Genomic DNA, 11,202 nt, shown 5'->3' on the forward strand with positions numbered 1-11,202 from the left:
AGGCACTTGTTTCTGTAATAAATTTTTTACCCATAGTATAATTATTATACTATGGGTTAAAAATTTATTACAGAAACAAGTGCCAGTGCCCAAGAGACCAAAGATTTTGTCCAATTTGTAAATCACATAAAGATATAAAGGATGAATATCATTTTATACTCATATGTCCTAAATACGTAGACTTGAGAAAAAAAAATCATTAAGAAATATTATTGGAGTAAACCCTCTGTGTTTAAATTTATACAGCTTATTATAGCTGCAATAATGTAGCCCTCTCCGATTTTTTTTTTGGTGGGGGGGGGGGGGGGGGGAGAGGGCTACAACTCCTTAGGATCTCTATAATGGCGCAGATGCGGCAGTGGATCACTCCCGCACGGATTTCGGCTCAAATTATCAGTAAACGGCTATTTTATTATCATCTCTTACCTGAAATCCAAATATGTAATTATGCAAAACATAAATCGATCCAAAAATATTCACAACGATCCATATATCTATTATTTTTCGTGTGTGTCAATAGCTTAACTTGAATTTATCCGCCATGTTTACTGACCTTGATGGATTGTATTTTGGGACAGCCAATGAGAATTTAGGTTCTATAGGAGCGGATCTACTAGGAATTCCCTTATTTTAAGCATACGTATCGCTGTTTGCGCAAAAATAACACTTGAAATGGTTTTATTTATCGATGTTTTTGTAATATATTATAGCACAATCGTTTATAAACATCGACATTTGCTTTATTTGGTTGTTCCAAATTTCAAGCGAAAGTCTCACTACGTCACGCGTGAACTGTCATGGCTGCTGAATATTGCAGCTGGGAAAGACACAGATTTATTTTACATGGTTTTCGAGTTTAACAGGCTATGTTGTTGACAGTGAATAAAAATGCCGTCTTATAAGAAGTAAGTTTAATGTAAAAATAATTTATTTTGCCTCCAATCACCCGTATCAAAAAAATATATTTGCACCATTACGGAGATGCGATGGAATTGTAGCCCTCTCCAGAAAACATCAGATAAAAAAATCGGAGAGGGCTACATTATTGCAGCTAAGCTTATTAGTGTTAAAAATGTCAAAGAAATCTGTAATCTTGGAAAATATATTTTAAAAGCTTTTGAAATAAGGAATTGCCAATAATTTATATGTATGTTTGCCAATAATTTATATGCATGTTTTACTAGTATGTAAACTTTACATGCATATTGTATTTATTACATTTGTAAATCTGTAAAGGACAGTTATAATATCCCTGTCATACAAGGTCATTGTGACTTTTTTCCCATGATATGTACAACCGTTCATATCCTATGTAAATATTATTGTACATTTTGTTATATGCCATAGGATGTTTATCCTGAGCAATAAATAAATTACAAAATTTGAATTCTCATGGGTACCGTTTGTGCCCCGTTCTTAGCAGACCTATTTTTGTATTCGTGTGAAACATACCCCCCCCCCCCCCAAAAAAAAATCTTATATCTGAAAGAAGAAAACACTAGCTGTGGCCTTTAACTCGACTTTTATAAATATCCACGTCGTATTGTCAATTAACAATGATCATTCAATATTCTATATATCAAGATACGATATATCCCAGTGATCTGGAGATAAAACATACTACAGGGTCTGACACATCTGTTTCATATTTGGATATTACTTGAAAAAGACGTAAATGGTAATCTCACAACAACGCTCTATGATAAACGTGATGACTTCAACTTTTCAATCGTCAACTTCCCTTACTTGTGCAGCAAATTCCTGCAATATACCTTCATCACCTGCATACGGAGTTTATATCTCTCAGTTGATTTGATATACAAAAGCATGTTCTACGTAATTATGCAAAGTTTCTAAAGCGACGTTAATTGTTGACAAACAAGTTAATGAAACACGAATATTAGCAGTCTAGTTAAAAATCATCATTTCGAAAGTTCTCACTTCTGTGGTCGAACCTTGTCAGAAAATACAATTTATCATTGCGTCAAATGCTGCAAATGCTGTTTTTCATACTATTTGTTAGTCCATTATTTACACACTCAAGAATTAACGATGGATTTTTCCGTTACTAGTATTTTCTGACCATGACAAGAAGCACACTGCGGGTGTGGTTGGTGACGACGGCGGGGGTGCTCACTCCTCCATGACACTTGATCCTACCTCTGATATTTTGGTGGTCTGTTGTGTTTGCTCTCCTAGCTACTATACTGTACAGTATTGTTTTATGGACTTTTGAACTTGAATACTGTTTGTTATCTCCATATATTTCATGTACATAAAGGAGATGAGTGAATTAACCCATTGACTGTCCTAGAATTGTTTTCATTGGGTTTGAACCCTGACTACACAAGTCCTGGTGATAATTAGCAGCATTTACATATAAATCATGTTTGTGATATGACCCTTGACTTAGTGAACTTCAAGTATTTATTGAAAATTGTGAATGTTATGTCATTAAAGTATATTTTTAAGGTCGGACTTCACTTCATAATTTTGGTGACCAAAATATGTATTTTTATGCAAACTTTGAAGATTTAAATTTGAAAACTAGAAGTCTCAATCGAGACTGAAGCTCTACTGGTTTTATACTTATAGCAAAGGAAGAGAAAAGCAGCAGTTGGTTTTTGAAACTTTCCAACGGAAATAAATAGAATAATGATTCTTGATAAATTCTGTTTATGTTCTTAGTGTACTCTACTTGCTAGCTGCAATAATGTAGCCCTCTCCGATTTTTTTATCTGATGTTTTCTGGAGAGGGCTACAATTCCATCGCATCTCCGTAATGGTGCAAATATATTTTTTTGATACGGGTGATTGGAGGCAAAATAAATTATTTTTACATTAAACTTACTTCTTATAAGACGGCATTTTTATTCACTGTCAACAACATAGCCTGTTAAACTCGAAAACCATGTAAAATAAATCTGTGTCTTTCCCAGCTGCAATATTCAGCAGCCATGACAGTTCACGCGTGACGTAGTGAGACTTTCGCTTGAAATTTGGAACAACCAAATAAAGCAAATGTCGATGTTTATAAACGATTGTGCTATAATATATTACAAAAACATCGATAAATAAAACCATTTCAAGTGTTATTTTTGCGCAAACAGCGATACGTATGCTTAAAATAAGGGAATTCCTAGTAGATCCGCTCCTATAGAACCTAAATTCTCATTGGCTGTCCCAAAATACAATCCATCAAGGTCAGTAAACATGGCGGATAAATTCAAGTTAAGCTATTGACACACACGAAAAATAATCGATATATGGATCGTTGTGAATATTTTTGGATCGATTTATGTTTTGCATAATTACATATTTGGATTCCAGGTAAGAGATGATAATAAAATAGCCGTTTACTGATAATTTGAGCCGAAATCCGTGCGGGAGTGATCCACTGCCGCATCTGCGCCATTATAGAGATCCTAAGGAGTTGTAGCCCTCTCCCCCCCCCCAAAAAAAAAAAATCGGAGAGGGCTACATTATTGCAGCTATCTACTTGCATGCCACATTATATTATAATCAGACTAAAACTGATGGGGGTGCAATTTAATAGTATTTTACAGAATTTTTTAGAAATCTTTAGTAACCAAGGCAATAATGTTCATCCAAATCAAAACAATTATAAATAGAATTATGTATCTTAGTGTAGTCTACTTCTGTGCAAAATTATATTGAAATCAGAACAAAACTGTAGGAGGATTTGCATTTTGAAACAATGTCAGAAAAATTTCTATTTTTAGTAACCAATGCAAGATCAATCATTGAAATCAAAAACCGATATACATGATTATGTATCTTAGTGTAGTCTACTTGTGTGCCAAGTTATGTTGAAATCAGAACAAAACTGTATAGGAGGAGTAGCATTTCATAGTAAATTTCACAGATATTTCTATTTTTAGTAACCACGGCAACACCGTTCATCGAAATAAAAAACTGATATAAAATTTATGTATCTTAGGCCAAAAAAAATTAATTTCTTGGTTCTCAGGTCCTCCCTCATCTCTTCCAAGGGCGCCTCATTGACCCTTTTTATTGCTAAATCAATAAAATTAAAACAAAAAAATCACCTCCCTCATCAATTTTTGAGGTTTTGTACAATATAAAAAGCTGCCTCATCATGTTTTGGGGGCAATACAAAGTAAAAAAAAAAATGCCTCCATCCCTCATCATATTTCTTGAAAAAAGGCCTGAGAACCAAGGAATTAATTTTGCATGGCCTTAATGTAGTCTACTTGTGGCAATTTATATTGAAATCAGACCAAAGCTGTAGGAGTAGCATTTTGACACAATTTCACAGAAATTTCTATGTCTAGTAACCACGGCAACACCGTTCACTGAAATCAAAACAGATTACACAGAATTATGCATCTTAGTGTAGCAAACTTGTGTGCCACGTTATATTGAAATCTGACCAAAACTAAAGGAGGAGTAGCATTTTGAAACAATTTCACAGAAATTTCTATTTTTAGTAACCAGGGCAACGTCGTTCATTGAAATCAAGAATCGATATATAGAATTATGTATCTTAGTGTAGTCTACTTGTGTGCCAAGTTATACTGAAATCAGAACAAAACTAAAGGAGGAGTTGCATTTTGAAACAATGTCAGAGAAATTTCTTTTTTTCGTAACCACGGCAACACCGTTCATTGAAATCAAAAATCGATACACAGAATTATGAATCTTAGTGTATTCTAATTGTGTGCCAAGTTATATTGAAATCAGAACAACACTATAGGAGGAGTAGCATTTTGAAACAATGTCAAAAATGAGCTAAACATAGTTTCACAGTCAATAAACTAGGTTTATCAGCTGAAAACTATAGTTTTTGGACTGTAAACTACAGTTAACAACATTAATCTATATTTTACATCTGTTAAACATATATAGTTATATAACGTGATAATCTATGTTTCAGAACTGTAAACTATACTTAACACTAAAAACAATCATTTGCGATTGCAAAACATAGATAGTCTGATAAATACAGTTTCATGATTTGTAAACTATGGTTTACAACTCTTACATGTAACTATAATTCACAATTGTAAATCATGGTTTGCAGACGTGAATCTATGTTTGTCAACAAAATCTATTATTGTTAACGTTTCATTAGAGACAGATAAACTTAGATTAACCTTCATATTATCAACTGTTAAATATAGTTTCACATATGAAAATTATAGTTAACGAATTATTAACTATAGTTCAGTTTATAAATTATAGTTTAAAGTCGATAAACCTACTTTATGTACTGTGAAACTATGTTTAGCTCAATTATGTGAATTTGCCATATATATCAGTAATTTGAATTTGTGTATGAAATTTCAGAATATCTTGAACAGGTCGGAGAGAATACTCGAAATCAGGTATTATCCCTGAAATCGCTTATAATACTCGATATTAGGGTATCGATGAATCCGCGAAATCGGGTATAGGAGGTGTAATCACCTAATAAAACTTAAAGAATGGAATGGCGCATGTTGCCGAGTTAACTTTCATCTAGATTCACATGTTTTCTAAAGATATCAGTAGCCAAGTAAGAATTTGAACGTCAAGATTAATGCGCTCGGGACAACAAATTAAATACCCGTGGAGCTCAGTACATTTCATGATCTGCACACAAAAAGGCGTTCGATTTGCTTTTTATTTTTCCTTATGTTGAAAGTATAAGCATCTTCCTAATGTTCATTCCCAACATAACAGAATTGTAAAGTATCAGAATTCGGGAATTAATAATTATTCCACATCAACACGACAAACATGATTGATTGAATATTGTTTAACGTCCCTCTCGAGAATTTTTCACTCATATGGAGACGCCACCACTTGCGGGTGGAGGGCTACAAATTTTGTCCTATGCTCGGCACTCAGGGCCTTTGAGCAGTGAGGGATCTTTTTCGTGCCAACACCTACTGCGACACGGGGCCACGGTTTATACGGTCTCATCCGAAGGACCGGTCTCCATGTCCCGCAGTGGGATTCGAACCCGCCGACAAACATGAACAATTTGTAAATAAATCAAATTATACGGAAACACATTTCACACACCAGATATGATGCCATGTATAAAGAAGGGATTGTCTATCGTATCTAATTATGCGTCATTAATTACTTTCACATTCATTTTGTGCATAAAATCAAATTTATTTTTGAATGTATAAATAATGTAATGATAAAAATGTCTAAAATTTCGGCTAAAAGAACCTTTCTCTTTTTTTGAAAATCTTTTCTTTTTCATTCAAACATATTTGCAGAATATGTCTTCAAAATTTTAGCAGAGACAGTGATAGTTTTAGGAATACAGCTTATGAGAGAACATAACTGTTGATCGTTTAATTTCGCTAGGTCATCAATATTTTACCATTTCTTGGCGACTTCAAGGGGGGGGGGGGGGGGGGGCTAAAGGCTTCTTGAGCACCTCTGACAAAACAACTTCGACTGTGTTGTTTTTAGACCTCTCTTTGAATGTCACGGTCGGTTAACTCGGTCATATATTTTTAATCGTAGGGAAGATTTATTCATCAAATAAAAATCATATACATTGGAGGTAAACAAAAAGCTACCTGTTATTTTCTAACACAATATAAGACTACAAGTAACTAGAATTCATGTTTATTTTTTAAACACATTTTTTCATTATTGATGAGTATAAGGAAAAGTTATTGCCATGAGTTATGCATATCATAGTTAAAATAACTAAAAGAAAACTGACATATTATCTAGAACCAATCAGATAGTGTATTGTATTAGCATATTATAATGAGGCATAAGATATAGCGATATAAAAAAAAATATAGAGGGTAAAGAGGTAAAATTTACCCTGTCTATCAAATAGTATAATAAAGAAAGGAAGTGGCTACGATTTTTATGAAATTCTAATGTCCGATGAGGAATTATATTCCCAAAAATTAAAACAAGAGTTTCCAAGGCAATTGGACACTCCATTATTTCAGTTTGTTCATTAACATGTTCATAAACGTAAAAACTATAAGAAATGTGAAAACTTGACTATGTAATTCATATTTCAATATGACTGTACCTCGATCTATATTGAGAAATTCAATTAAGAAATGAATTTAATTTTTTGAATCTTCAAACAATTAAATTCATTTCTTATATTTACATTATTTTTCTGATAATTTGCCACAAATTTATGCCGTTCAACTGTCACTTTTAAAATGAAACAGTGTGCACTATATTTTTTTACGTTTTGGCGTCAAGAGTGGTATTGTGACGTAACATGGAGATATTCATGCTTATTCGTGATACATACCTAATGTAGTTCATGAGAAAATATTATAATACTGCATTTTATTTTGTAAAGAATCATAGGGGAAATGTATTGGAAATGTAAATATATTTCAATATGACTGTACCTTGATCTATATTGAGAAATTCAATGTTTTATAAGCTCATGAAAAGATATACACATTTGACTTTTATTTATAACCCCCCCCCCCCAAAAAAAAAACAAGAAAATCCTGTTCATATGACTTTTCGCTCTCAATTTTCACACAAATGCATAAAATAAAGGTAAAATAGTATATTTTGTATCGATTGAAATGCAACCAAAAAATTTACGGTGTCTTTGAATAAAAATTTCATGCTAAATTGACATAAAAAAAGATACTCAGCTTCAACAGTGTTCAATTAGCTATTTTCAAACTGTTTTCCCGTGGGTATTTATTTCATCTTATTTTATTTTCTTCTTTATAATAACTTTGGTATTCTATTATTGCAGAGATATACAATTATGACTCGCTTATACTGTACTCTCTAACTGTTAGGAGTAATTTATATTTCACGAGAAAGGGACGCCATACCTTTTTCAGTAAAAATACATAACACGGCGTTAGTCGTTTAATTTCTTTAAAATTTCACGTTTTGTGAATAGTGCACAAATTAAAAAATTAAGTATATGGAATACTTTAATGGGAAATAAAGACAAACGAAGTGTAGTTATTTGTTTTTAGAAATTATATTGAAAAATAATAACGCCATTGTGTCCTCTTTGTTACCCCAGCAGTGTTTGTCGTGTGATTTTAAACTTATTTGACAACCTTATGAATTAGGTTTAATAAAAATAAATCCATAAGATACTGATGTACAAGTAACAGTTGCTGGCATAATGCGCCATTGCTTTATTCTTTAGTTTTTATAGAAAGTTGCACGGAATCACGGCCAGGAACACGTTAAGTTCCAAGACAGTACCGTTGTCAGAAACATTTAAAGTTAAGCACTAATAATGGCTCGTTGTCATGAAAATACAGGTAAGGTTATGACAAAAACTGTCCGGTGTCATTACTTTAGATGACAGGTCGTGAGCAGTTTTTCATTTTTTAAGTTAAATAATTTCAACCAAAGTCTGAAATTGCAATGGGGAACAGGACTGACACCCCTTTTGGTGTTGTATGAATTTCAGCCGTTAAAATGAAGTAATAAAAGAGGAGTTTGCGTTGGCGATATTAAACCCTGGTGAAATCAAACGTGGATTTCATTCATTTTCCTTCAGAGATGTTATATTTTTTTTAATTAGAATATCATATATATACCAATTGATGCAGTCAGTATCAAGACATGTTATAAGCATTTACGGGAAAAAATAAAACAAATTAAAACTGAAATATTTGATTTATTATAATTTATATCCGTTGTCATGACAAGATATGAAAATTCAGTCCGTTGTCATCGGTCCGTTGTCGCTACTTTACTGTACGTATACATGTACACTATGAAGGAGGTCGATTTTAGTTTTTTTAATGCTTTGATAAATTTCAGACATGCCTTCAATAAATGGGTGAAATAATTAGTCATAAGAAACTAAACGTATGCTATTTTCTATATTTCATATAAAATATGCTCGCTAACTCTCGATTCCTGCCTACATTTTGCACTCATTTTGTTTAATATTAATGGCAATTTGGCCATTAAATCGTTTTTAATACAAAGAACAGTTAAGTTGTAATTGATGAATTGTTTTGATACCAGCGCTAAATAGTGAATTATCCCTATTTCAAGCTCTTAAAAAGGGGGAGGGGGAGTCCGGGGTAGACAATATTCTCCATTGAAAGATCACCATATTTTGAAATAGTCTTGGATATGATTAAATGTTCCTAGTATATTTTCTTATGTTTTCGGCAAAGAAATTATAAAAATAAATGTATCAATGAAATGTAATGTTTCAGTTGAAAATCGCTTCGAAATTGGTGAAAAAAATAAGCATTTAAATATCAGCCTGACAATGCTTAAAAAATAACCAAACACAGATATGCAGTTTTGTCGATTATTTCATTCACTTGAATGGCATAAAGTAAAATCATAATAAACCATGAAGGGGGATCACCTGATATTAAACAAAACAAGATAAAACATGAACATAGATGCATGAAAGGTACAAGTGTTATCCCCCTGAGACTGACTAGAAATTTACATGCAGTGAAAATATCAGTTTACATGTAAAAATGCATAAAATATAACATAAATGAGTTTATCCTTGAAGGCGTCCAAACCATTGCACCAATCCCAGATTACAAGTTGAAAATACAAATTTTGACCAGAATGCAAAATAATACAAAAATGAACCCATAAAAAGGATGGGTGGAGGGTTTTTTCCATCGCACTAACAGGGTAACAGAAATGGCGCAACAAAAACAAAGACTTTTTTTTCGATTAAAAAAATCCGTAACCATGGTAACTATCCGATGGTTTAAGATTTAATAGATTTCTCATAGCTGCATAAATTGAATTATCTGTGATAAATTTTATTTCTTGTTTTTTGTCATTTTTTGTCTATAAACATATCTATGATAATATTGTTTTTGTCGTTGTTTGTCTATAAAGTATACAAATCCCCCCTCCCCTTGAAACACAAAAAGCTTTGGTTTGAATTTTTGAAGAAGAAAAAAGTAGTCCATATCACCTGTAAAAATGAATTTTTGTTTCACGGGGGGGGGGGGTATTTTCCATTTTTCGTTGATTTCCTTTATGAAAAACAAAAGTTTTACCAAATTTTTATAGTTATCTCTCTTTGTTTTCCCAAATAAGTAATGTTTTATGAAAATTTATATAATAATCTATAAAAAAGGATATTAAAAATCCTTCGAATATGTTAACTTTTGAAAATTATAACTTGGCGGTAGGCGGAAAAACAATATGTATTCAAATATTATATTATCTGTTATTATATATATTATATTATTTTTATCATTACAAACGTTAATTTAAGAACTTATATCTCAAAGTAAAAGATTCCAGTCATTGGTTCATATTTCTCTTCATTTTGAATAAATTTCCTTGCCTATTCAAAAAATTCATTTAGGAGTGATCTTCCCCTGTCTACCGTTTACACCTACTGTGTGCCCCTTGTTTTGATTGGGAAATGTACCGGGAAAAATCCGTCAATGTATAAAAATGGCCTAATAATTACTATGAAAAACGTCAGTCAGCATTTGACTCCATGATAAATTGTATTTGCTGACAAGATCATTGCTTCGACCAAGGAACGTTTGAAATTATGACTTTCTAAAACAAGACCTTTAATATTCTTGTTTCAGCCACTTGTTTGTCAATAATTTAATACGTATTAAAAATTTCTGTATTTTTAAGTTCGTGTAGATCCAATATTTTATTTTTGTTTTACTGATAATATTTCAGGAATTGTTATACTTTTGCACTCTATATATTAAAAAGCATCAGAGAATGGTAAGCACGTTCGGGTATATACACTACTCCTAAGACGACCCCCCAAAAGATTCAAAATTTTCTGCAATATGCTCTCTCTTTCTTAAGAGTACATATACATTTGATCATTTTTGTTATATACGTATTTATTGATCAGTCTGACTAAACCCAGCCCTTACTATTTCACTTCTAACAAAGTGAAATAGGGACTAGCTTTAGTCAGACTGTTTTATTGATAAACTTATATGTTAAGAAACAGACACCGGACTAGAAAAACTTAACATGTACTGACAACGGACATTTTGCTTTAAAATTGCGATTTCTTAAAATCTTTTATAAAGAATAGACTGTCAGTTGCCTAACACATGTAAAATTAAGTTTTTCTACATATTTCAAAATAAAAGGACCATTTTGATAAATTTTACGTAAGAAATATTAAATTTTCAGGCTGACGATCATGACTTCACATATTGGCATGTGATTGCCAACGCAAACTCCTCTTTTATTACTTCATTTTAA

Source organism: Saccostrea cucullata, unplaced genomic scaffold (assembly GCF_032062105.1).
Source record: "Saccostrea cucullata isolate Sc308-1 unplaced genomic scaffold, CSIRO_AGI_Scuc_v1 ctg2120, whole genome shotgun sequence".
NCBI classification, from domain to species: domain Eukaryota; kingdom Metazoa; phylum Mollusca; class Bivalvia; order Ostreida; family Ostreidae; genus Saccostrea; species Saccostrea cuccullata.